Below are 25,732 nucleotides of genomic sequence, written 5' to 3' on the forward strand. Positions count from 1 at the left end.
GTGTATTTTGGTGTTTTTCGTTTGCTTGATGTTGGTGTTTTTGTAAAGGAGTTCTAATTTTTATAAGAACATTAAAAAAATCTAACTGTACTATATGCAATGCTGATGAAGAGCTTATGCAATCAGACAAAGAAAATATGTATCATCAGTCACAAACTTTTAAATACGACATTCCAAAATAACTCCTACACCGTAATCCACCTTAACTGAGTTACAAATAGCCTTGTTTTGCTAGTGGATTATTTAAAGCCCATTTATTCCTATTTCTTTTGTCTTAGATGCTAAACCACAAATGTTTGTGACACGAGTGTACCGATTCACTTTCATAAATAAAGTCACAAGCATAAGAGTCTGTATGACCAGGCACAGAATTATAAACCGCCTTAAAATATCTGCGTAGATTACCACTTTATTTTATTGTAAATGTTAAAAAGCCTTTGCCTGGTAGCTTGAATTATTTTTTCTGTATTAAATACATACCTTCTGTATAATCATGCTATTCCATCAATCCGCAGGCTTTTTAGAAGTTAGCTGATTTTAACAGTTTGACAGGGAACTCTATTACTCAGGCAACACTCACATTGGAATCAATGAGTGTTTTACTTGAGTAAAAAATTTAGGACCAATGTAAGATGCCTTATTCAAGTTACTTCATAATTACGGACTGCAGTGACTTAGAAAATAGTGAGTTTTGCTCTAAAAACATAGTTATTTTATTCAGTTTAACTTACACATATTAGAAAAGTGTGTTTTATATTCCAAATTCATGATTCTCGTGTAGAAGACTTATTGATCATTGATTCAAATAGGAAATAAAACACCTTTCTCTTCCAGTCATTTGTCTTAGGAAGATTCCAAAGCAGTCAAGTCACATTTACTTTACTTCAGTCTTAAATTTGATATTATGTTGGAAAAAAAAAATCATATAATTGAATGTTCACATATGTTGAGATCATGTCGCATTTTAGTTTTTAACAGTCTGAATAGTTTCAGCAGTTTCTGCCCAGTGGTCCCAGTTCAGTAAGCTATATTTAAACATGTTTTGAAAGATTTATACAGTGCTTTGCTTCTTAGTCAACTTTGGTGCGAGAAGTTACTACTGCCTATTTTGGTTAGAAAATGTGAGGTGTTCTTAGGGGTGATCAAAGAGAGGAGACAGCCATAGTGCCCATTCAGTGTGCCACCAGCTTCATAAGCGTTGTGCAAAATGGGACCGTCCAAAACAACTTCGTACCCCCAAATTTCTTTGTAGGCATCTTCACCTTTTTTCTTGATATTTTCTAAACCATTTCTCCATTTTGGCATGGTCATCTTGACCCTCATGACCAGAAGCATGCACTTCACATGCACAGCATTTGGGCTTGTGGGTGAAACAATTGACAATGACACAGGCCTACAAGTTTAGGCTGGATTATCACAAAATCACAGGAACATCTTAAAACCGATGCCGTTTAGAAGTGCACGGCAGTAGTGATACAAAATACCAAATCATTGGCCTACCCTGAGCACTTTTATTTCTGTTCATGCGGCATACGTATGTGGCTTAGTGGCAGTGCATTTGTTTGTCATGTGGGCCAGTCCCCAGGTCAAAGACAGCTTTGTGTATTTATTCTGGCCTTTGGGGTTTTTTGGTTTTTACATAGTATCTTGTTTGTAACATGTTAGTTAGGTCAGGAACTTTAAAAATTGTGCTTTGTTGTTGGGATTTTTCTTTTTTTTGATGTACAAAACAAAAATAAACGGATAGGTACGGTGCTATACTATAGAATTGATACCTCTCCAGCTGAATTCCAGCAGGCACTGTCAGGATTGGACGTAGCCAGTAAGGAGAAGAAAAGCCCCGTGGTGCACTGATAACCCCTTACAGTAGCCCGCAGGGACTGCAATAATCACGGTGAGCCAAGGCTTCTCTGTGAATGAGATTCTAGGGAAAAATATTCAGCAGCCTGCACATTCGTATCGTGACCTACGATTTGCTCGGGGCTGTAATACAAAATAGGAGCAGCGTGGGCTGTAAGGGGTCTTGTAGCGTGCGTGCCCTCCCAGCTCCTCAAACGTGGGGGGCACGGAGGTGCCAGTATTTGTCTGTCTGTCCTTCCTCCTTCACAAAGCACAGCCCGTGAGCCTTGAGGCTGGGGGCTCTGGTCCAGCAGGGGCCCCCCAGGTGTGTGCTCGGGGCAGAGGTGCCTTGGTGTGAGTGCCGTGCTCGCTGCTCGTATCATCTGGGTGGCCCTGACTTGCTTCTGAAAGGGACTTTTGATGTGATCGTTCATCTTGAAGTGCTTTTTTATATGATAACAGCGTTCGGTGGTCATAATGGTGTACTGAGGTGGCAGTAGAAAAATCATCAAGGTGACAACTGGACAAGTCCTGCTGTTAGCTGAAACACCCAGACTGGGAAGAGCAAATGCTTTTCGGTGGAAGAAGCACCTTCCCCACACAGTTACCTACACCACTGCTTCTCTTGCTTTACTCCATACCTGCACAGGGCCAGGTATGCAGTCCTCCTGTCATTCCTAACCACATCTGAATGTACCTGCCTCTTTTTTTTTTTCTTTTTTAACTTGTCAGCGTTCTCCAGATTCAGAGCAGCGCTTGGTTTGCCGCTGCAACTTGTGACCAGGAGTTGGGTGACGGGGCTGGGGCCGGGCCCCCCGCCGCGCTGGGGGGGCAGCAGCGTCCCCCTGCTGGCAGTGCCCCGGGAGGGTCCCTGCGGGCCCTCAGCCTTTTGGTGGCGGTGGGGACGGCATCACCGTGTCCTGCCGCTCAGCCGCCGCCACGGCTCCCGTGTGCCCGGAGCGTGCCTCAGCCCCCCTGCGCTGAGCCCTGCCACAGCGGGAGGCGCTGTCCGTGGGGCACCGCAGCCCCTTGTTTTTTGCAAAAATCCCCCTTCTGTTGCAAAAAAAAGACTCAAACGTAGGTGATAAACTTAGGCTCTGACCTGCGAGCACCCGGAGGGCTGGGGAAGCCCCGGCCCCGGGCGAAGCCCCGCAGCGCTCCCCGGCGCCGGGAGCCGCCCCGCACCAGCGGCCGGGGGTGGCGGGGGGCAGCGCAGGGGGACGCGGGGCGGCCGGCTCGGGAGAACTCCTCCTTCTCCTTCTCCTTCTCCTTCTCCTTCTCCTTCTCCTTCTCCTTCTCCTTCTCCTTCTCCTTCTCCTTCTCCTTCTCCTTCTCCTTCTCCTTCTCCTTCTCCTTCCATTCCGCCCCCTTCCCTCCCTCCCGCGGCCCCGCGCGTTGCCGGGCCCGGCGGCGCTCCCCCCGCGGAGCCGCCCGGCCGCCGGCAGCGGGCTGCGCGCTGACTTTCGCGCTGCCGCTGTTTGTTTTGCTTCGCCAAGTGCTAATCCGAGAGCTCCTTGGCAGGCGGCTGCTCTCGCTGCTGTATGTGCGCCGGCCTCACGGTGGCGTTTGAAGCACGTAAACAAAGCCCGAGCGAGCGGAGAGGCAAGCGTGTTTGCTAGTTTACCTTTATTAGAATAACAGTTCCGTTAATGTTTTGGAGAAATCAAACCTGCCCGTGCAAGCGGCTCAGGCGGCGGAGATGCGCTGCCCGGCGTCGGGGGAAGGTGCTCGCATCTTCCCGGCCGGCGCGGAGCCGCGCAGGGGTAGAGCGAGAGCGCGCCTCGTCCTGCCGGCAAGGTCTCACCTGGGGCTGTTTTTCTTCCCCTTCTCTCTCTCCTCCCCTAGCCCCCCAGGAGAAGTTTACAAAGAACGTGATTGAAAGTGCAAAGCAGCAGATGCCGACGTTAAACTCCGGCTTGATTTGAGTGTAACGATCTGAGGAGACGCAGCCCTGAGCCGCCGCCCTCATTAATCCCGAAGCATGCCCCTGGGAGCCGAGTTCCCCGGCGAGAATAAACCCAATATAGAGTCATCTTACCTCCGAGCCGGGAGCGCAGCGTTAGAGGTAGGAGAGGGCAGAGCGCGGCTCTCCGCCGGCCCAGCCCGGCCGCTCTGTGGCAGGGCTCCGGCAGCGCTGCCGCCTGCCCAGCTGGGATCCGCTCCCCAGCGTGCTCCCCCCGCCCCCCGGCAGGCAGTCCCCAAACTCAGCCCAGCGCGAATCCCGAAGTCTGGGGCAGCGTTTCGAGTCAATCCTCGCTGGTGCAAATCCCCCGTGGCTTCTCTCCGCCAGAGCGTGGAACAGACTTGCCGGTTAGCCTGAGTTTTTGTCAGGCTTTCTTGGCAATCTGGGAGCAGGTAAGGCGGCTGCTGGCTGCCAGCGATTCCCGCTGCACTTGCAGAGAGCAGCAGGAGCCGGTGGAAGTGGGAGTGTGGTCTGCTCTTCATTAGGGAGGGGGGAACGGACCCTGGAGGTGATGCGGTGAAACACTTCTACTTCCTTGCATTGTGTTTGTTACAGATCACGGGCGCTGTGCTTTTATAACATTCACTTCAAGCATTCTCAAAGCCAACCGGAATAAGTTCTGATCCTCCCCTTTAGTTTACATTGGGGTTGTCAAAGGATTAAATAAATGAAACTTTATTTGACCGTGGAGTTTACAGACCCTGGGATCCCTGCGCGCTCTGGCCTTATTCTAATTCTATAGCGGTAATTACCCTTCGTTTCTTTAAGTGCAATAGATTTATTGCCTTAGAGACTATGCACAGTTTGATTGAATTATTCATTTTTTTTTCTTTGGTGTAGACTGCATCTGGGGACTGATGTGACGTGTAGATTTTTTTTTTTTTTTCAGGAACAAAGGGAATGTGGAAATGAAAGAGAGAGGGAGAGAGAGGCTGGCAGATGTGATGAGATGCGGTGAAGGTGTATCCAGCTTGGCACTCCCACTCCTCTCTTCTCCTCTCATTGCAGCCCTGGGTGACTCTCAGGCTAACACAAACAGCTTTTCTTCCGCAGCCTGCCCTCTGTCACTGTAAGTACAACAGCCTTCTCTTATCAGCATGCAAATTCCAGCCACTCACTACCTTAGCCTGGTGTTTGCACTTTAGATTTACAGAGGGGACCTTTAAAATGAACTTTCCGAGACAGGAAGGGGTTTTCATATTAAACTTGCTTTTATTTTCTTTGTAAAAGTTTATGTGTTTTTTCCATTTTTCTCTTTTTTTTTTTTTTTTAATATATCTTTTTTATTTTTTTGGAACGGGGGAGGGGGGGACTGGGGAGGTTGTTGCTGCGGCTTTTTGCTTTACTGTCAAGATGATGCACAGTTTCAAATGAAATTAAAGTCTCCTTGATCCTGTTTCTGCCAGGACAATACACTGTGTTGGCAGATGACGCTCTAAAGAATTCAGAGGTTTTTGTTTTCAGTCAGATCTTTAGCTTTGGGCGTTACAAAATGCAAACGTCCCCTAAATTTTGAGGAGATCGCCAGAGGTTCTGGTTCTAGGGGAGCTCGCATCAGCTGATGGGGCTGCTTGTGAAAAAACGTGCAGTGATCTGCTTTTATCTTGTCTAGCAAAACTTTCTCCCAATCGGATGATGAGGCTTTAACTTCTTTTCCTTTAGCTTTCTCTCAGATGATGTTGATTATTTTGCAAAAGTTTCTCTGAACATCTTTAACGTGCCTGTGAACAGTCTTCATTGTCGGGGAGTGTCAGGAGAGGGAATTTTGAAACGTGCCTGTTAATTGCCCGGCATTAACTGGGGAGAGGGGGGAGTTTAGAATTGTGTGAATGACTTTTAAGGCGGAATTTCTTGCTCTTTGAATCAAAACTTCAGAGACTGTTCCACCAACTCTACAGGAGTTGTAGGTTTGTTCATCTGTTTAAAGACGGGCTGTGTAAAACTTAACGCACAGACAGGTTGCTTTGCTTGTTGAACATCGCTTTACTTTTGTGTATTTAATGAGAGAGACGGCGCAAAATGCGCTGACAGCTGCGACCAGGTAAGTGCCCCGACGTGAACTGAGAGGCTCCGATTCCTTCCCGCTGCGGGGACCCAGAGCAGCCCAGCAGCCCCCAACATCTGCCCGCGCTGGCTGCTCTGGCTGTCTTTACCCTTCCTGAAGAAAAAGCTAGAGAAGTAACTTAAAATGCAGTCTAGTCTCTAAGCGCATGGCAACGCTAGAAGTAAAAGCGTTTTCTTGTTTCTCTGCACGTGTGTACGTATCCGCACGGCGGATGTTCCCTTATGCAAACAAAGAGGGAAACGCAATTATTCCTGTGCAGCGCACATACACGCAGATTTGCATACAATGCCCACGGAGTCCTCGTTTTCTACCGCGGAGAAGTTGAAGCGCTCTGGCAGTGTGCGCTGCATCTGGAACTTAATTGATCACACAGGGGAAGCAACAAGCTAGAGAGTATTACTCGCGCTCCGCCTGGGAATGCGGGCGCATCCCTGCGCTGTCCTGCCCCAGCTGAGTGTCATTCCCTGCACGGGATTTTCGGGAGTGCAGAGGGATGCTCCTCTGATTTGGACCTAGGTGGGCGGTTAATTTTTTTCGGATGCCTTCATTATCTCTTGTCCCATTACCGCCTCGTACTTTATAAGTTGTTCGAAGGAGGAGGCTGCGTTTGAGGATGTAGGTGGTGGTTTTTTTTTTTTTTTCTTTTGTTTTTCTTGAAAGAAAAACACTTCCAGCAATAAATTGGTGGGGTAGTGAACTCGGATAGGACGGGTCGTCCTTGTGTTCTGCTTACATCTGCTTCCTTGCAGAACTCCTTTTTTTTGTGCGCCAAAGCCACTAGTTATGCGTAAAGTCAGGTTGTTTCCTTTACTTGCAGCAGGTCGAAATGTATTACAAGGAAAGTGTTACTGACCTATCGCAGGAATTCTTACAATTAAAGACTAAAAAGGACGTAGCGATATCTGGAAGGGAAGCTGCTTCCTGTTGTTAAATCCATACCTTAGATAACTGCAGCAAGATGAATAGTTTGAATTAGCTGAACGCAGGTGAATACACACTCAGCAGCTGCAGTCGAACAATTTACCCTGTCTCCGAATTACAGGTTTTTAGTATCTTTCATTAAAATTGAAAGAATGCATGGAAATTAGCTGCTATGCCCTCGGCCAGCTAATTTGACGGTAAAGCCTTCCTAGATAAATTTCAAGTTCTGTTTCAAGGTGTTTGTTGCTTGCCGGGTAGGACTCGATTGCTCCTGTTACCGCAGCGGAATCGCCACAAATACTTTATGAACTAGGTCCGTTATTCCACGAGCTTCTGACTTAAAACTTATTTTCCCTGGACTGGACTAGAGAGGGACGATGGCACGGCGGGTAGCAAGGTAGAGGCTGCAGCGTGCCCGACTCTCGTCGTGCTTTGAGTTTTACAGCTGGGGAACAAAATGAAACGGAGCCAGAGCAGATCAGTTCTGTGCCATCACGTTGCTGCTCGGTTTTCAGCACGTCCTTAGAAAGCAAGGTTCATTTGCGGGAGGGCTGAGCAGACCTCTGGCTCTAACCTATTCTGCACATTTCTACTTGAGAGAGGAGGAAAGCGAAATGAGGCTTTCTCCTCGTCTTTTTGGCCTCTATAAGTTAGGAAGCTATTTTAAAATTAAAAAGTTTCTCTGTTACTAACTGTTCCAGGCGCCTTCTGGAAAATGGGGAGAAAGTGCCAAAAATACAGAGATGAATCAACAACTTCTCTCTCTCTCTCATTTTGTGGGCTTGAGGTTGCTTTCCGCACTCCCATCTTAACAACAGTTTAGCCTAGGTGTGAATAATATCAAAAGAGGGAGACGCTGGCTTTGCAGCGCTGTTTGCCCACCTGATCTGCGGGCCCCTGCCAGTTTGAAAGGCTCTTTTATGTTTACCTTTGGCATGTAAAAATACAGGGGAGAGACTTGCTGGGCTTTGCATTACTCCGTGCCTTCGGTTGGTTCTCTCCTCAGAGTTTTCCCCGTCTTTCTCCCGGATTTCCCCCCCCCTCCCCTCCCAATTAGCACTTCCAGAGGAGCGTGAGTTCCTAAATTGGCGTTCCCGTCCCTGTCTGTTGCCTTTAGCTAAGGGAGAGGGAGCGAGATGTGCGTGGTGCCGCTGCTGCAAGCTCGCCCAGCTGCGGCTCCGGCCGTGCCCGTGCCCGGCCCGGGGGTGCCCGTGCCCGGCTTCCCCCGCCCCGGGGCCGCCTCCCCGGAGGGAGCGGGCTTCTCCGTGCTCCCGTCCCGTGTGCTCCCGGAGCCAGCCCCCCCCCCCCCCCTCGGCTGGGCTTCACCCTCTGTTTCATCTGCTTTTTCCCCCGAGCGGGCTGCTCAGAGCCCCGCTCAGCAGCTGTCAGTCAGCGCTCCTCCAGCGCCTTCCTCCTGCGTCCCCGCCGGCCCAGCCCGCGTCCTGCGGACCGGCTCCCCCCCCCTCCTTTCCCCCCCCGCCCCCTTCTTCTTCTTTTCTTTCTGTCCGGCCGTCTGTCCGTCCTCTCCTCCTCCGGGAGGCTCGGCGGCGTGTGCCCGCCTCCCTGCCCGGCCGGGGGGCGCCGGGGGGGCCGCGCCGGGAGCTCCGCGCCGCTCGCCCCGCGCAGCCCCGGCCCCGCAGCGGCTCCCCCGGCCCCCCCCGGCCGCCCTCCCCCTCTTCCGGCCCCCGGCCGCCTCCCCCTCCCCGCCCTTCGCCCCCCCTCCGCCCGGTAACTTTCTGGTACCTTTCCTCACCACTCCGGGCAATCAGTGGTCATTAGAGGAGAGAGGTTTTAGGTTTCATTTGTCTAATAGCAATGTGAGTGGTGATAGCTTCTCGGGGATGCGGCTGGCAGCCTGGGGTGATTTCACTTTCTGTTTTGTGCTCACTTTCTCTGCAGTTGTTGCTTTCCCCGCTCACTCGCTCTGAGCCTCCCTCTCCCTCTCTGCCTTTCCCTCTCTCTCTCTCTCTCTCTCCCTCTCTCTCTCTCTCTCTGTGTTGTCTCATCTTGCCTGTGCTGTCTGGGCGGGGGAGCCCTGCCTCCTTTTGCCTTCCTCAGATCAATGCCCTGGCCACTCACTTTCTGATGTTGCACGACGGGAAATGCTTTGAATACTTACGACATGGCCGCTCACATTGATTGCCAAGATTGACAGCAGTAACCATCGCCTTCACTTGTTTCAGGAGGAAAAAAAAATAATAATGAACCTGATTGTAACCAAATCTCCAGGCAACCCATCCGCAAACTTCTAACGATCGGGATCCTGCACATCCATGGCCCGGAGAAACACCAGCAGACTCTAGTTTTTTTGTTTTATTTTACCGAATTACTACCCATTTATTCTCCCTTCCCTCCCCCCTTTCACCTCCTGCTCTCTCTCTTTTTTTTTTTTTTTTTTTTTTTTTTTTTTTAAATGAAAATTACCGAAGCGCGTTGCAAAAAAAAAAGGAGGCTCTCCCAGTGCTTTGTGCCACACTGGATCCCGAGGAGGTAACCAGGAAAAAAAAGCCCTATTGTGTTGTATACCTGTTGTTTGCTGTGGTGTGTAGTGCTGCGTTGCTTGGTGGCGGCGGTGGTGGTTTAATGGGTTTTCGCTGGATTTATGTCGCTTTGCAGGAGAGAATCCGGTTCCCCCTGCGCTGTCTTTAATGGGTTGTTAGTTGCAATTGAGTAAAGGAGCAGCGTCCGGAGGTAGATGTGTTGTTTAGCTTTTAACGTTGCTGAATTCACCCCTTCCCCCCGCCTCCCCCTGCACGATTATTTACTTTTGTACCACGAGGTTTTTTTTTTCCCCCTTTATTTTTTTTCTTTTTCCCCCTTAGGAAAAAGTAGTTATAGTCTCGTCCCCGGGAGAGTTTCCGGGGCTGTTTGAATCCCGAGGTTTCAGAGACATTAAGGGACCTCAGTGCCTCGAAATCACAACACTTTCTCATCCTCCCCGAGTAGAGTTTATTTTAAAATGTAGTGACAGATCAGCGCTGTATTTTAAGATCACCCACGGCAGGCGAACACATGGTGCTGGGAAGATATTGTACGTAAGGAACTAACACGAGAGGGAGAAAGAGAGAGAGAGAGGAAAAATAAAATCCGAAATAAATCTTTGAGAGCAGAGCGCTGCTGTCACTGCTCCCAAGTGTTGGCGTGGGCTTCTCTTCGCGGCTCACCCCGAAAGACGCGGGCTGGAGCAAGGCGAAGGGAGCTTAGTGGTGCTTTTAAATTCTCCGTTAAGTTCGAGGTGGGTGACTGCTTTGAAGTTGGCCACAAATGAGTGCTGTGCGCGGAGCGGGGAACCCTACAAAGCTCCGGGACCCGCCGGCGGCGATGCCGGGTTCGGCCACAGCGGGGCACTGTCCCGAGGAGCTGCGCTTCTGCGGCGGCGCCTTATCTCTCCAAGCAGGGGGCTTGGATAAAGTTATACGGAAAACTTTAAAATTGATATCGCACCCGAATTCGTGATACACGAGGGAGGAGGGGGGGGGGCAGTCCATCATCTGCGAGCTCTGTCTGCACCCGGAGAAGGGGCGATGTGTGCCGCTTTGTGGCAACGTTCGGCTTGGGATTTCTTGCTGCCGTAGCTCTTTGCCGGAGGTCATGCAAATCGACCTTAAAAGAATGCATAAGCCATAAATTAAAATAAACCCTTAGCCAGAGGCTGATCCATAAGTAGACAATACCTAACCTGGACAAAACGGCTTCCTTTGCGAGCTGAAAAAAAGAATAGTGCCTAAACTAAATGCGAAGTAAGTTTCCAGGAAGTATTTCACTTATTATTATAACTCTTCTTCTTCTTCTTCTTTTAAAACGAAGCAGTGACAGTTGCGAGAGCACAGCGCAGCTGGTTGTAGACAGTGCTGTAGGATCCGAGGAAGGCAAGGTGTGTCTGGCGGAGAGCTTGCTCGTTTCCTGGCTTTCCCTGCCTCCGAAGCTGTTTGTTTTTTGATCGGGGATAAGCAGCCTCTTTAACCGTATAAGCAATGTAAGGTTTTATCTCGAATAACGCTCAAGAGTTTACGAACAGATCTGGCTTGCCTGCAAATGTCACATGCGCGCACACAAGCCGCGTCTGTGGCTAGGAGTCTCAGGGCTTGTTGTTTTTTCCCGCAGTTTTTGACAATTGTTCCATTCACGATCCTGAAAGGACTCATCAGTGGGAGCTAATGAGCGCGCCTCCGCGGCTCGCCCTGGCGCGGGAGGAGCGGGCACCGCTCGTGTAATGCATGCACGGGGGGACCGCCGGCGGCAGCCGGCCGGGGAAGGCAGAGGCGCGATGCGAGCAGGAGCAGGGAGCAGGAGCAGGGAGCAGGAGCAGGTACCTCCCGGCGGCCGCTCGGCACCGGCTGCCCCTCTGCCCCCGGCTCCCGCTCCGCTGCCTCCCGGCGCTCCCCAGCAGCGCGCAGTTAACCCGCTTTGCAGCAGGGGCTGCGTGCTGCCGCAGAGCAGGGCCTTGAGGTCACTCGGAGGCACTGATCATATCGATTTGATTGCTGGCTTTGCTCTCGGCAGGCCGTTTCGCAGCGCGTTTTTTTTTTTTTTTCTTTTCTCTATTTTTTTTTTTTTTTTAAGGACGGGAAGGAGGGAAAGTGGCAACGTGAGGAGACAATTAGTGTTGTGTCTGAGGGTCGGGAGGTTGCGGGGAAAGCCAGCGTGTTGGGAGCCTGGGGACGACAGATTACTTCTGTCCTAGGGGTGTTTCCCAAAAACACAGCCGGCGAAACTTTCTGTGATAAAGTAATATATCTTCGCCTGCTGTTTGGAGATAAGGTATATGTTTATTAAGCTAATTTAAATAGCCTGCGGCACATGAGCGGCACTTTGTTCCTGCTGGTTTCTTTTTCCCTCATTTTAACACTTTTGGTGTTTCCATCCTCAGCACTGCTGCTGATCGTGAGGGCAAGAGAAGAGTTTCATCCAGTCCTCAATAGGATTTCAAGTCCAAAAATTAACGAATTTCCCTTTCTGTATTCGTGTAATGGAGTAATTTTGAAACCTGTTTTGAGACTTCTACTTGACTTGACTTGTTTTATTGACGTGCTTGTGCCCACTCATTTAATTAAGCCATTATACCATAAAGTAAATAATAAGAATGAATGTGAGATATGTGCGTGCAGTCTGCCATTATATACAAATATTTCCCTGGAAAAGACACTTTAAAAACTTTTTCAGCACACCGTGAGCTCTTTGGCAAAATCTCACTGCAGGTTTTTGCTCTGAGCCAGGATATTTCGCGTGTTTCTGTTCTCGCAGTGTTATACGCGCTCTCTACTCGGAATATAAACAGCGAGCGTACCTAGCTGCTCATTCTAGTAAAACTAAGAAATAATCTATTTATAGTGAGTACATTTAAAGGAAAATCATGAGGTCATTTGGAGTATGCTGCAGTTTGAAGTAGCTCGACACCTGGCACAAACCACATACGCGTTTTCTTCAGACTCTGCGCTCTCCATAACTTTTCCTTATAATACATTCTTGTGTTAAGTGAGAAAGGCTGTTTGTAAAACAATCCCCTGGCTGGTTCCAGTGTTGGGTGAAGCTGATCCTGTAATGGCATTTTGTTTTGAACAGTTGCTGTAGTTGAAGTTCCCTCATAAGGTAAGGTGGCACTGGGTCTGAAAGGAGGTCCAAATGCCACATTTATAATTAGACTGCCAATTCAGCACATTGTATCTATTGCTATACAGGGATATACTGCTGTGTCTGGTCTCTCAATAGACTGTATTCAGAATTAGCCAATTCAACCGCTTCAACTTCGGAGTCAAATTTAGAATAGGCAATGAGAGAAGGAAAGAAAGAAAACAATAATGCTTTCTTTTTTCCTCGGCTAGCTATTAAAAGCCAAAGAATATACGGAAACCGAAGCAGGCACACACAGCGCCCGGTCCCAAGCGCAGCCGGGCAGCCTCGCCTGCAGCCCGCTCCCAGGCGCGCTCCGCCGGGGGGAGGGGAGGGGAAGGGGAAGGGGAAGGGGAAGGGAAGCGAATGGAAAGGGAAGGGAAAGGGAAGGGGAAGGAGAGCCCCGGCCGCCGCCGCCGGGCCCCGGAGGCGCTCGGCCCTGCCCCGGCCGGCGGGAGGGGCCCGGCTGCCCCGCAGCAGCGCCCCGGCCCCCGGCGGCGCCCCCCGGGCTCCCGGAGCCCCGCGGGGGTTGGGGGGCCCGCGGCACCCCGCGGCTCCCCGCTGCTCCCAGGGCAGCCGGACTGCGGCTGCTGGCGGCTCCCCGCGCTGCCCCGGCTGTGCTGCGCCTGGCCCCTTGGCTCCTGTCATGCCTCTCGCTTCGCTCCCTGCGATCGCCCCGGCCTCCTCCCCCAGAACTTTAATTCATTCTGCGACGGGAGTGCGAGAGGCCCGCTGCTCTGCAAGCTCGCATCCTCTGCTAAACGCATTATTTTCTCTCTCCTCCTTCCAGTTCCACACCGCTTGGGTACTGCTGCGAGCCCTAGCTGGGCTGCCTCGAAGCTCGCTTCGTTCCCTGCTGTGTCGCAGGGTGCAAACTAGTGGCATGTCTACTGCACGTAGCGGGAGGGGAGCGAGACGGACGGCTGCCTCCCCCTCCTCCTCACTGCTTCTCTGCTCAACTTATGTAACGCTCCGCTTCTTTTTTTCCTGCTTCGCGTTTACACGCTGATGAAAGCGGGAAGAGGAACAGAGTGGAGCCCGTCTGTTTCCTTCGTTAGGTCATCAGTGCCTGACCTGTAGGAAATAGTAACTGATGTCCAAAGTTAGTTGCCTCGCCTGCACGTTGATTTTGTTCCCAAGCGGGCACTGCCAGTGCTTGTTCCCTAGCCGGTGGTTTTTAATACGTGGCCAACAATTGCTAGTGGTCACTTCCAGCTGAACTTCTTTTGCACAGTGGGGAAAAAATCCCTTCAGACATGTTTTTGCATCTTTGATCATATTTTTAGTCGAAAGTATCCGTGTATGTCTGCTGTTCTTAAAGGCCTTGAAATATCTCGTGGTAATAGAGGCCCGAGCTTGGCATGATGATAGCAAAAACAAATATTTTGTTCTCAGTGGGCATTAGAAAGTTTCTTTAGTCACGACCTTATGTCTGCTAAACACTGTAATCACCTTGGGAGATATCACTTCAGGAAGCATATCCATTAATCTTTTACACTTGGTTTGATTTCCCCCTTAAAAGTGTATGGATCGCACTTAAAAGGCTTCAGCCTATTTATTTATTTATTTAATGGAACAAAAATTACTAAAGGAAGAGAAGCAGCGATGCTCTTTTCTCTATACCCCATACAATGGGGTGATGTATATTTCTCTTTCCATAGTGTGACTTGCAAGATCAGTGGGCTTGTTTGGCAGAGGTGGTGTGTAATGACTAACGTTTTAAAAGTTATGTAAATAGGGGTGTTTGTGTATATATAAGCTATGTCAACTGAAGTGATACAGCGACATATTTTTAAAACATTTCAGTTAATATAGTAAATCAAGGAGACAGGGCTTTGAAACATTTCTACATGATGAACCTGCGAGCGAAGTACCGCTGTATGATGTGTTCGGTAGTTCACATATAGCTTATTCGTCAAGTAGCAGCAAAACACAAAGGTGCATGTTTCCAGTTTTTGCCATAGTAAGCTGATTTCTATTTGTCTGTTTTCACTGCCTTTCTGTGTGTTTTTTATATATGCATTTTTATTTTTATTTTTTTTAATTTTTATTTTTTGCCTTAGGTAGAACAGCAAGGATGGGAACTTTAGGGGACTTCTTACCAAAACATAGAAACCTTTTATTTTCTATAAGCTATTCAAAAATTTTTAGATGCACAATTCTGTAGCAGTATTTGTTGATGTATCATTGCAAGGTGTGATACCATATTTTAAAAACAACAAAATACGTTAAGATCTTATCACTAGTAAGTCTGTGTACTAGGTTGGTGTGATGTCTATGTGAAATACGTGTATATTTATTTAGATATAGTTCTGTGCTGAAGGGAGAGAGCTGATAGACGGATTTGCTGGAAAGCGGCCGATTTCTACAGTGATAAAACTGGATAATTACATGTTCCCAAAGCCTATTCAGCACAGAAGTAGGTGTTCTTTTAAAACATTATTCTGTGGCAACAACAAATATTTGTGACATCATTGTAAGAGATTTCCTGCCAATTTTTAGTTTACTGTCTTTCAGAAAGTCTAGAGTTCTTTGGCACTGGTGAAACTGCTGCACATACCCATCGTATATTCAAGTATTCAGTGAAGTTTTAAATAATTCTCTTTCAATTAGTACAACAGGAACCTGAAAAATGGATTTTCTCTTAAAGAAACAAGAATCAGTACATAGACATTTCTTTCCTCCTCTTGTATATTTTAAAATCCTCGTATCAGTTTTATGTTTACTGTTTTGTCTCCTTAAATTAAGAAGAAAGAAAACAGTAGCATGAGTTTGAAAATCATTGCTTGGAAATTATTTTAATCAAATATTTCTTGAGCTTTGTGAATTGGAAGAGTAATATAAAATTAGATGCATTGGTAAACTAGGTTAATCGGAGTCATCCATTTGTAGTGGAGAATAAATATCAATCAATTGATTTTTTTTTCTTTTTCTTTTTTTTTTGAAGTCGGGTGAAACATTCCATCAAGTTAATGTGTTTAAGAGTATCATATCAGGCACAGACAGGTACTAGAAGTGATAAAAAACAGATAACTTGCAACAAAATGATTTACAGATGGGTCATTATCTTCTGTACAGAGGTTACGCAGATCATATTCTTTATAAAAAGAGAATGTAATTCTGTAGAGCTAGGAGAATTATCTAAATAGGTCTGAATATTTAATGTTTTCTGAGCAACTGGTAGAATTTGTCAAAGCAAAAATTTTCAGCCTTCTTGCAGACAGCATATTAATATGAAATACGGAGAAGTACTGCTTTTGTATTTTAAATATTCCTTATGTGTTTATTTTACCTATTTGATAAAGTAAAGCTTGGGAAACATTTTGCTTCTTTCCATGTGAACCTCACTGCATACCTTTAAAATATACAGAAACATGTTATGTCCAAATTAAAACAAAAAGGCTGGAAAGTTGCATATTAGGGATTTATTAGATTTTAGGGCCTATTTCATACACTGAATGCCCAAGCTGCATTTTTTCTATAGGCAGTAAGATGGGAAGTCATTTAAATATCGTCTTCTTTTTTTTCTTGAGCGAGACAGAAAGGTGTAGTCAATTGTTTCTCCAGTCTCTGGTAGACTGACATGAGGCAACAGGAAACTCTAAAACCTCAGAGGTGCGTGCAGTATTGATTTGATTCCTAACTGTAAATCCTTCTTATCATTGCTCGAAATATCTAACTTTACACCAATATTATCCATTCTTTTTATAGTGACACCATGCTTAGTAAAAAACTTCTAAGCACTGAGGTCAGGTGTTGAGATTGGATTCTAGTTTATTTTTTATGAATCAGATAAAGATTTCTGTGCATGAGACCGTATGTGAAGATGAGAGAACAAGAACATTTCCATATCAAAGGCAATATATCTGAGGCTGCATAGTAATTAAAATGCAGTGGTTTGGACTCTGTGCACTAGCACTTACGCAGAGCGTTGTTGGGACCTTGTGCAGCATGCAGGCGGTTGTCTCTTGCATACTTCTAGAAATATACTTATAATTTTGTACAAACATTTATGCCAGTCCACACTTTTCTGTGGATAATTTGTATTTCATCCAAACCATTCAAAGTAGAAGTTATTTTTTGAGCAACCCCCTCATTATGGCTTTTGTGCATCAACTATTTTTATTCTGGTTGTTTGTATTTCTTCTTACCAGAATGATGGCTTGTTTATAGTCATTTTTTTTGTGTGTGTGTGTGTGCGCGCTTCTCTAAGACCCCTTCCATATACCACTGAAATTTTACTACTTGCTTGAAATATCTTTTATTGGAAACAAAAATGATGATATCTTTCAGATTTACTGAAGATAGCATGATTTCCTATGTACCATACTTTATGGTAAATTAAATGCATGTGCTGGAACGTAATCTTTTTAATGATACGGTATGTATTTACTAATTCCAACTAACTGTTACACAACATAACGAGAATTAATACATTCCTCCAAAGACCTGCTGATGCAGTGTGGGGGGGAATCAGCCAAAAATATTGCAGGGTGCTCCCTATCTGGATACTCTGTTTTTGGAATAAATGTGACTTTAATTCCAGAGTAGATCGCCCTGGTGAGGAGCTGTTCCGAAAGGGCTGCTGTTGAATTGTTTACTTCATAAACTGTATTGGTCAGTGTCCCAGTGCGGAGGAGGCAGTAAGTGCTGCAAATTTCCTCATTACTCATAGATCCTTGTTCTGCAGAGCGTCTATCTGTTAATGCTCCAGAACTATCGAGGTGAAGCTTTTGGAGTCTTTATATTTAAACAGATGTTTGTACTGTGAAAGTATTGCATTCAGGTAATCATGCAATCTCGCTTCATTTTACCTAGTTTTAGATTACATTTGGTGTATGAATACGTGGGTACTTTGAGCTGTAATACCACACTTTCAGATGATGTTCTGCATGCTTTTTACATCTGTATTGTTGTTGTGGATGGGCTTGTTAAACTGAGATCCTGACCATTTGTGGTTAGTAAAAACCCATGGTATTTTTGCACAAGTAGGGGGGTTAACCTCAATGTCATGGCCTAATTCCAGCCAAGATAGGATGTATTTGCCCATCTACATTCTTCTTATAGTTTTAACCGTCTCAGTTAATCCTCATTTCCTCTCCTAAATGCAGGAGAGTAGCGTGCTAAGGACGTTGCTGCATTTTGCCTCAGAAGTACCAAATCCAAATACTGAAGTAATATGTGGAACTAGATAATCATGTTTTGGGAGCTTTCTGAATAAGAAGGGTTTCATGTGCCTGACTGGCTTATTGTTATCAGAGTGAACATTTTGAAGGATTTAATCCACACAGCGTTTGAATCTCGAGTTATTTAAGAGGAATATTTTAGACACACAGAGACATTCTCAGCAGCCATAAGCCAGCGTAACTCCATTTACTTAAGTTGAAGGGTTCCGTTTTACTCCAGCCATGAGTGCACACCTTAGGACATGACTGAGTTCCTCCTGAATTCAATCAAAAGATCATTCTGACTGTGAAGGGAGGCAGGGGTTGCATCTGAAGATATTGCACTGAATCCAGTGTAGAAAGTAACTTGTTTTGGTTTCAGTTAGGGTGGAGTCAGGTTCACCTACATGATGGTGTTACGGCTTTCAGCTGACATTAACAGGAATTCATCTCATGTAAACTATGTACTAGATCATCTGTCTCTCCATATCTACTTTTCCAAGCAGGACTTCTGCTATAGTATGTGCAGTGCGTGGGCATTCTGACTGTTGACTTCCTGTAACTGTGGAGGCTGTGCCAGTGCATTTTCTTTTTTTCTTTCCATCACAGCTGATTTGTTGAGGGCACACTATCTTCCTTTCATTTTTTTTTTTTTCTACTGCTGAGGGACTCATGTAGGTCACTACATTAAGAATGTACTTTACTCAACCTTTACTGCAAGTATATGGTAGGTGTGCACATGACATTTTTTAATGTACACAGGTAGGCATGTTTAGGCATGTTTCAACATATTTTTAGTAGTATTTTTGTTACGGTATCTATATCTATTCTCATAGCTTGCCCAAAATGTCAGTGATGAATTCTAGTAAAACTCTGTCATGCTTTTCTGATTCCATAGGCTTTAGTTCCATTTATACTGCCTGTTTAGGCTATGTCAAAATTATGGTACTTTCGATATTTCTTTCTGAAAGTAACAGCGGACTCTCTTCATTTATTTCAAAACAAGTTAGATATGATCAGCTTTTCATCATGATTTCATGGGCTGTAAGGTGGTTAACTGGTGTTGGGTTGGAATGAGGGCGACCTAGGCTGTGAGGAGCAGGTTTAGAGACGTGTAATGAGATGGAAAAATGTGAAACTGAAGAGAGGTCAGGAAAGAAACATATTGCCACCTTATGTTCTAGAAAAAGGAGTAAGGTAAAACTTCCTCCTTTCTGCTGAACAGTAGGACAACAGATTTTTATTTTTTTTTTGTATTTTTCTTAATGGTATTTTTTATGTGTTTTGATTGCTCTCAGAGTACTGCAAGTTACAAAACTGTCAGCATACCTTCCTGAGAGGAAAGGAGCATTCCCATGCTGGAGGATCTGCCTACATTGGGAGTGCTGAGTGGGCAATCCCTTTGATACCTCAAGGCAGAAGTCTGAGCTAATGCTGGCTATTCTGGTATCTGGGTACCTTGGACTTGGAGAGCAGATGCCCTTCTAATTCAAAGTTATATATTGTTGCTGCAGATAAATAAATCACAGACTTGCTGTATTCTTCAAAAATGGCTTACACAGTTTGGAGGTAGATTAGATTGTGCTTTTTAATGCCCTTGGACATCTGCACCATATACACAATGCTCTTGGGGGATGGCAAGTTTCAAGCAGCCCCCGTTAGGTGCAGCAGTGTCTGGCTTTTCATCCCTTGCTGCCTCTGTATGCAAACTCCTACAGGCATGGCCAAGCCATTGCAGGCTCGTCTCTATGTTCACCCACAGTGCTCACCCTCAATTTCCAGGCACAGTGTGAGTATTCAAGCAGTTACATGGGCCTGTCTTCCCAGCTTTGCAGATCTTCCTTCAGCCTTTGCAGAAAGCCTGGAGAAGTCTTTTCTTTCCTTGCTTGTGTTCAAAGCCTTTTCTCATGATTCCACTTTTTTTTTTTTTTTCCTTTACTCAGTGAAAACTCTCTGTATTATTTTAAACATCATTATTGGCTCTAAAAGGTAATGATTCAATCTGTAATGTTTATTTTAAGAATGTAACAAAAACTCTTATCAGTGATTTTAGTGGAAATAATGCCATGTATTGTATGGGGTGAGTGGGTGTGTCCACTAACAGTTGATATTAAAACACCATTGCAGGGCAGGCTGATGGGAATGGGATTAAATTACAGACCTGAGGTCAAGATGATGCCCTAAAAATAAAAGGCTTTGAATCTTTTGAGCGTTATACAGTGTTTCCTCCCACCCCCAGGGAAAGGAGAAAAAAAAAAAAAGGTAGATGAAAGAAAAATTGAAAAGTAAAAAAGAAAATTGAAGAGTAATTCCTGAAAATTAGGTTTAATTCCTGATTTTCTAATTTATGGAGTCCTGCCTTGGACAGGCTGAATTCAGGTGCAAATGTTAAGGCATAAACTGTTTCTTCTTCTACTTCTGATGTCTTTTATTTTATGAAAGTGACACAGAAATGACTAGGATAACAAACATTAAGAGAAAAATCCAACCCCAAATTGTGTTTGATTACTGTGTTCCTTTTGTGGAAGACTTTCCATTTCATTATTTCAGCGTGGGATGATTAGATAAAGGTGAATACTTGTTTCCCGTCAGACTGTTAAAGCATGGCTCCCACATGATACTTCCTGTCTTTCTTATATTGTCTCTTTAGTATCAATAGCAACTAGATGCAAATCAGCATGGCATCTGCTAGTTTGTTTTCAACTGACCGGGCTAAACAGCAGATATGGAATTTATCACCAGGAGGCTGTGACCTCATCACAGACAAGTGGCATTCCCACAAGTAGGTAATGAAGCACCCCTATTGAGTGTAGCTAAAGTCCAGATCCTCAGTAGAGTTATTACATATTCAATTTAAAAAGCTCTCCCTAACTTTAAAGCTGTCCCTTGATTTTTTTTTTTTTTTATATGTTATTTAAAATCCACTCACTGTTGTGGCTGGAACAGCAGCTGTTGCTGGTCTCTGCTGATGCCACACTGTGCTGAACCGGGCCCTCCTGAGAGTGTGTGGGAGAAAAAGAAGGGATGAAAAAAACAAAGGGAGAGGAAGAGGAGGGGAAGGGATATGAAAGGACAAAGATGGGAGGGAAGAGTGAATGCGTTGAACTGAATAATAACTGCAATTCTCTTACTGCGGTTGAGCGTGCATAGAGAATTTCTAAAATCAGTATTTGGTGATAGGTTAATACATTTATATGGTTACAACTTCTCTGTATATCTGGTGTAACGCTGTCTTTCAAAGAAGATAGCATGCATTGATCAAAGAAGTCCTCCTTAGTGCTTACTGAAGACTAGGCCCATATTCGTTTTCTGTAGCTCATAAAGTTGTTCGCAACAAATACTTTGAAACGCACATTACATCTCTTTGCTCTCTGAGAAAAGGAAGGTTCAAGTGGACCAGTTTGGTCATTTTTGTATATTTTAGTCAGTCTTGGATGTATGCATAAATATTATACTGTATGCATGAAAAGCCTGTGGATAATGAGCACTTTTTGTTTTCCTTCTGGTAACTGATTGATAGCAAATATTTTTGAAAGACTTCACAAATTCTAAATGATCAGTATAAATTAGTAATCTGGTACACTTATTGTGGTCTGAATGTTGAATTTGAAATTAAATTGTATTTTATGTTTTTAGAATAGTTGTGAGTAGGAAGCGTGGTAGCTTTTTGATTATGTCAGTAAGGAATGCTTGAGAGTAGTTAAAAGCAAAGCAGAAATGAAATAGGTGCTTTGGAACCCAAAGTAGGTAGTTTCTGTGGATAGGAAAAGAGGGAAAATGTTTGAATGAGAGGAAAGAAGAGGGGAAAAATGGAAGAAAGAGGATGGGGCAAGAAGCAAAGAGAGGAAGCTAGGATGTTTAGGAGCAGATCAGCATTAGTGGATACAGCCTATCAAGGGATATTTAATACCTTCGTCTTCTTCTTCACCTCTGCTCTTCCACTTTCCAAGAAACTGAGAAGATACGAAGAGCATTGTTTCTGACACTCACAATCAAATGGGGTATTGGTTGAGCTTAGAGTGTGAGTAATGACTGAACAGTTGTTGGTAACTGGGATGTGTAAGCTCCAGAACTGGGAATACATTGTTAAATTAAAGGGAAAATTGCTTTTCTGTTTTCTTAGTTTTCTGGGAGATTGTGCAGTTCCTTCATCCATAACACTGTTTTCAGGGTGGGGAATTTTTTGCTCTTCCTGTGATAGACAATTTGTTTAGAAGATCTAGTCCATGGCCTGCAGTCTTCCAGCTGTGCGTGTTAGGCTCAGCTGGACCCACGGCACCATGTTTAAATAAGAGCTGCAGACTAGCCAGCCAGTTGTGTTGGAGAGGTAACAAATAGGGAACCAGTCTATAAATGAAAGAACTATGAAGCTTCATCATGAGAGGCACTGAGCTACTAAAACTTCCAGAGAAGGACCTGTAGATCATCCATGTCTCTCCTAAGAGTATCCATGTTTAGTGGGATCACCTGTTTCTGGGGCTCGATTGGAATTCTTCAGTGTGTAAAAATATGTTGTGATGCATGGCAGCTTCTTTTCTTGGTGAATGCTGTATACCAGGGTTCCCCGTAGTAATCTTCAGTCTAGGTAGAACTGCTAGATCATACCAGTTGACTGTCTGACGAATTTATTCATTTCTATGCCACAATGTAATATAGATGTCCACACGAGGCACAGCAGCCAATGCTCTTCCACAGCTTGTTTCAAATCTTGTTTCAGACCTGAAGGTGCAAGTGATTCTATTTCCTTTAAGTTTCTCTGTGCAAATTCTCACTTGACTAATGTGTCAATATCTTACTAAGCTGGTTGAAAATTTGTATTCTAATAAAATGCCTTTAATTGTGTTTAAAAATATTTGGTATATCTTTTTTTTTTTTTTCCTTTTTAATGAATATGGTTCTGAAATTAAAAAAAAAAAGGCAGAACAAAACCAACCCTGTTTGCACATAGATAAAAGGCTGTTTTAACATTAGCCATTACTTGTTTGATGTGAGAAATTAATTTATTTGCATTTTGCTGTTTTGCTTGTTTGAAAGCGTGCTATGTGTCAAAGCCAGTTCTCATAGGTCACGCTTGGGCCTCAGTCCCCTCATAGTGAATTCCAGAGCTGTGGCAAAGGCAGTCACTGGGAAAGAGACTCTTGTATGCCAGAAGGCACTGACAGCCATGGGCTGCCAGTTCTCCGGTGCTGGAGACATACGAATAACATCAGATATGTGACGAGCATTTTGCTGTTTATTACAATTTTTGTATTAAAATAAATGCCAACGATGAATTGGATAGTTGTCATTTATTCCCAATAATCGAGGCAGTGATGATTCTTGCCATTAAATTCAGCAGCATGTGTTTAGTATTATGTTTTTTTTTTTTTTTTTTTTTTTCTCAGCCAGAGAAGCTGATGGGCTTTGGTCCATGAGCTTTGGTCCTTTTTTAGGCCTAAGGTAAAACCATTTGGATGTTTTATTGTTGTTGTTGACATCCCCTGTCCCCCCCAAACCAAAAGAAAATGCTGCAGTGGAGTACTGGAATGGATGGTGAGCCCTTGTTCTCCTACTTGTGGTTGTGGAAGAAGGGTGGTTGGAGCTTGTAATCTCTGAATGGTTCAAACCTTGGGAAGGAAGGTTCAGAGTTACTGACTAAGACAGGTAGGAAATTCATTTGCTTGAATTGTTCCAGGTCCAGCTGATAAAACTCAAGAGTTTAAGTCCACAAGATACCAAGTGCTCTGGTCCCAGTTCAACACACAATATAAGCACATGCTGAGCTTTAAAGCCCGTGAATAATCTCAGTGGGAATGAGACTATGTATGTGCTTAAAATTCAGCATGTAGTTAAGTACGTTTCTGGATCGGAGCCAACATGCTTAGCACTTTGGAGGACTGAATCCTCATTCACTAGTGGTGGTTTATGTATTTTTTTGGCTTATGAATTTCCGCACTGACCTGGTCCTTTGTTTAATGGTCAGCCTTCAACATGGTCAGGATTAAAAACTTCTGGGGCTTGTTTTGTCTAGAAGGCTATGGATAATCTCCAGAGGGAATGGCTCATTTTACATAATTACTGATGCTAAATAAATATGTTCTTTATAATCAACTTACGTTTAATGTGAAATTGCTAAGATTTTTGATCAAGAGACTGGTCTTTGACCCACATTTTATTTCTTCCCTTGTTTAGAACTATGTTGTTTATCTGCAGAAATTAATAATGCCTGTCTACAATTAGTACATCGAATTCTGAAGTTATATTTTGTTTATAATGACTTTTTCTGTTTCCAAGTTCTCATTGCTTCCTACCAGCTTTTTTCTCATTCTGAAAGAATGCTTTTCAGGCAGTAATTAAAGTGGGCTTTATTGGAACTGAGTTCTCCAAGCAGTTCTGTCAGATATTTGGTCTTCTTTCAGAATGCCTGGGCCAAGTAGGGTGGTGATTCTAATTGTCTTCTTCCCCCCTTTCCTCACCTGTTCTGCTACAAAGCATCATCTTGGCATTACCTTAATGTTGCTGGAATTAAAGAAGCCAGGGGATCTCTTTCTGTTATGGTCTAATTATTCCCAATTATACTTTTAAAATTTCACCTACCTATGTGGCTGTTGTTCTTTCTACATTTATGAGCAAGCATAATAAAGCACCAATTGAACAAATGAAATTAAAAATATATCAGGAAAATCTTAGATGTTCCAGGCAAAGGTAGCGGATGCAGTTTTTCCACAGTAGGAACAAACTTTTTTTTTTTTCAGGTCACTGAGGAAAGAGAATTTCATTGTGTCTGTAAAAGTTTTTGCTTGCTCCCATCAAGACAGAAGAGGGGTATGGTTAAGTGCTATCTTAAACCTTGATTGTTTTTCTTTTTGTGCTCCATCTTTAAAATAGCTGAGGTAAAGTGTGTGTGTGTGTATATATTTATATATATATTTATTTATTAGCCTAGGTTAGAGTGTAGAGAGGCATGTTGTTGCACGTTTAGCTGGAGGGACAGAAGAAATCATACTTCTAGGTCTTTCCTGCCTCTCAGCTGAGGTGCAGTAAATGACTGTGAATGCTTCCAATGGCACTGTGTAGCAAAGGGAGTTAAGCAGAAACCACACCTCAAACCATCCAGCGTCTTAGCAGAGGGACAGTAGGTTCTAACAGGGAGAGTGGTGGCTTCTTGAGCAATTCCAGTGAAATTCGTAAGAGGAGGAACAAAATAAGCCCTTCAGGGAGCAGTGGGTGCGATTGCTCATGGTGCCGAACTGGAAGAGAGGAGAACTTGGCACTAACTGTTGTTGTGATGCTGCCGTGTACACATTGCTTTACTCCCAGTCCCTTCTTTGCTCTCTTGTGTAAGCTACTTAGGCTATAAGGTAAGGGCTGTCTAACTCAGTGTTTACACCGTGCGTGTTGTATTCAAGTATGTTCTAGGAACAAATACTAGGAGTTGCAAATCTATGAGCATGTTGTTTTTAATGCCATTGTATGGATATGTGCTTGGAATCCATAAGAAGAATCCACAGGAAGAATCACATTTTCGGTACAGTGTCAGTAAGGTCCAACACGATTAAAGCATTACAGGTTATTTTTGCCAACTACCAGAGATTCATTGAGAGAGAATGCTGATACACAGATACTTCTAAAAAGCATTCATTGCTTCATGACTCTCAAAATTAGATGGCCCAACAATGCTTTTGAGAAATTTGGAATGATACACATGGTCACAGCTATATATGTACTTGTAAAATATATAAAAATTGTGCCACTGATGTTTTTGTCTCAATCAGAGTTCAATTTTCTGTTAATGATGACTTTTTTTTTTTTTTTTGTATTTTTACTATTATTCTAAAGGTTTATTCAGCTTGACAGTTGTAGGATTAAGCTTTACAAACAAAAGGATAATATATCCTATGTTTACAAGTTAGCCAGAGGCCAGGTTTTATAAACTTTAAAAATACAGCTATTGCTAGTTTATAAAATACCAGTCAGCTTTCCAAGAGAGAAAATAAATCCAGCAATTGAGCTGATTTCTATGGGAGCTTGGTGCCCTCATGTATAATAATATATTTTGACCTAAAGCAATGTTACAAATGCGTCTTAAAAATGTTTTGAAAGAGGTCAAAAAATGGAGCACAAAACAGAGACATATGGGGTCAGATCCTGTAGGGATCTTATACTTCCCGTGAGAGCCTTTAGTTCCAC

The 25,732-nt window shown here is 44.4% G+C and overlaps 1 protein-coding gene and 1 long non-coding RNA gene across 17 annotated transcripts in view; one reads left to right on the forward strand and one right to left on the reverse strand.

Moving 5' to 3' along the window:
• The first annotated feature begins 3,441 nt into the window (after positions 1–3,441).
• SOX6 (SRY-box transcription factor 6) overlaps positions 3,442–25,732 on the forward strand; it is a 380,857-nt gene continuing 358,566 nt past the window's right edge. For 6 of the 16 annotated variants that reach the window (XM_072039316.1, XM_021273352.4, XM_072039311.1 and 3 more), the window contains exons 1-2: positions 4,054–4,194; positions 4,692–4,871. The gene's annotated coding sequence lies outside the window, so the exon portion shown is untranslated. Of the gene's footprint in view, positions 3,905–4,053; positions 4,195–4,691; positions 4,872–8,859; positions 9,279–10,385; positions 10,529–10,974; positions 11,098–25,732 lie in introns of those variants that run through there. The other 10 variants (XM_072039319.1, XM_072039306.1, XM_072039325.1 and 7 more) reach the window with 5 other exon arrangements.
• On the reverse strand, positions 8,830–10,916 carry LOC119717011 (uncharacterized). Its single transcript, XR_005265937.2, has 3 exons — positions 10,468–10,916; positions 9,315–10,391; positions 8,830–8,961 (listed from the first exon to the last, which is right to left on the reverse strand). It is a non-coding gene; the product is annotated as an uncharacterized lncRNA (long non-coding RNA).

This window comes from Anas platyrhynchos, chromosome 5, assembly GCF_047663525.1.
Source record: "Anas platyrhynchos isolate ZD024472 breed Pekin duck chromosome 5, IASCAAS_PekinDuck_T2T, whole genome shotgun sequence".
NCBI lineage: Eukaryota > Metazoa > Chordata > Aves > Anseriformes > Anatidae > Anas > Anas platyrhynchos.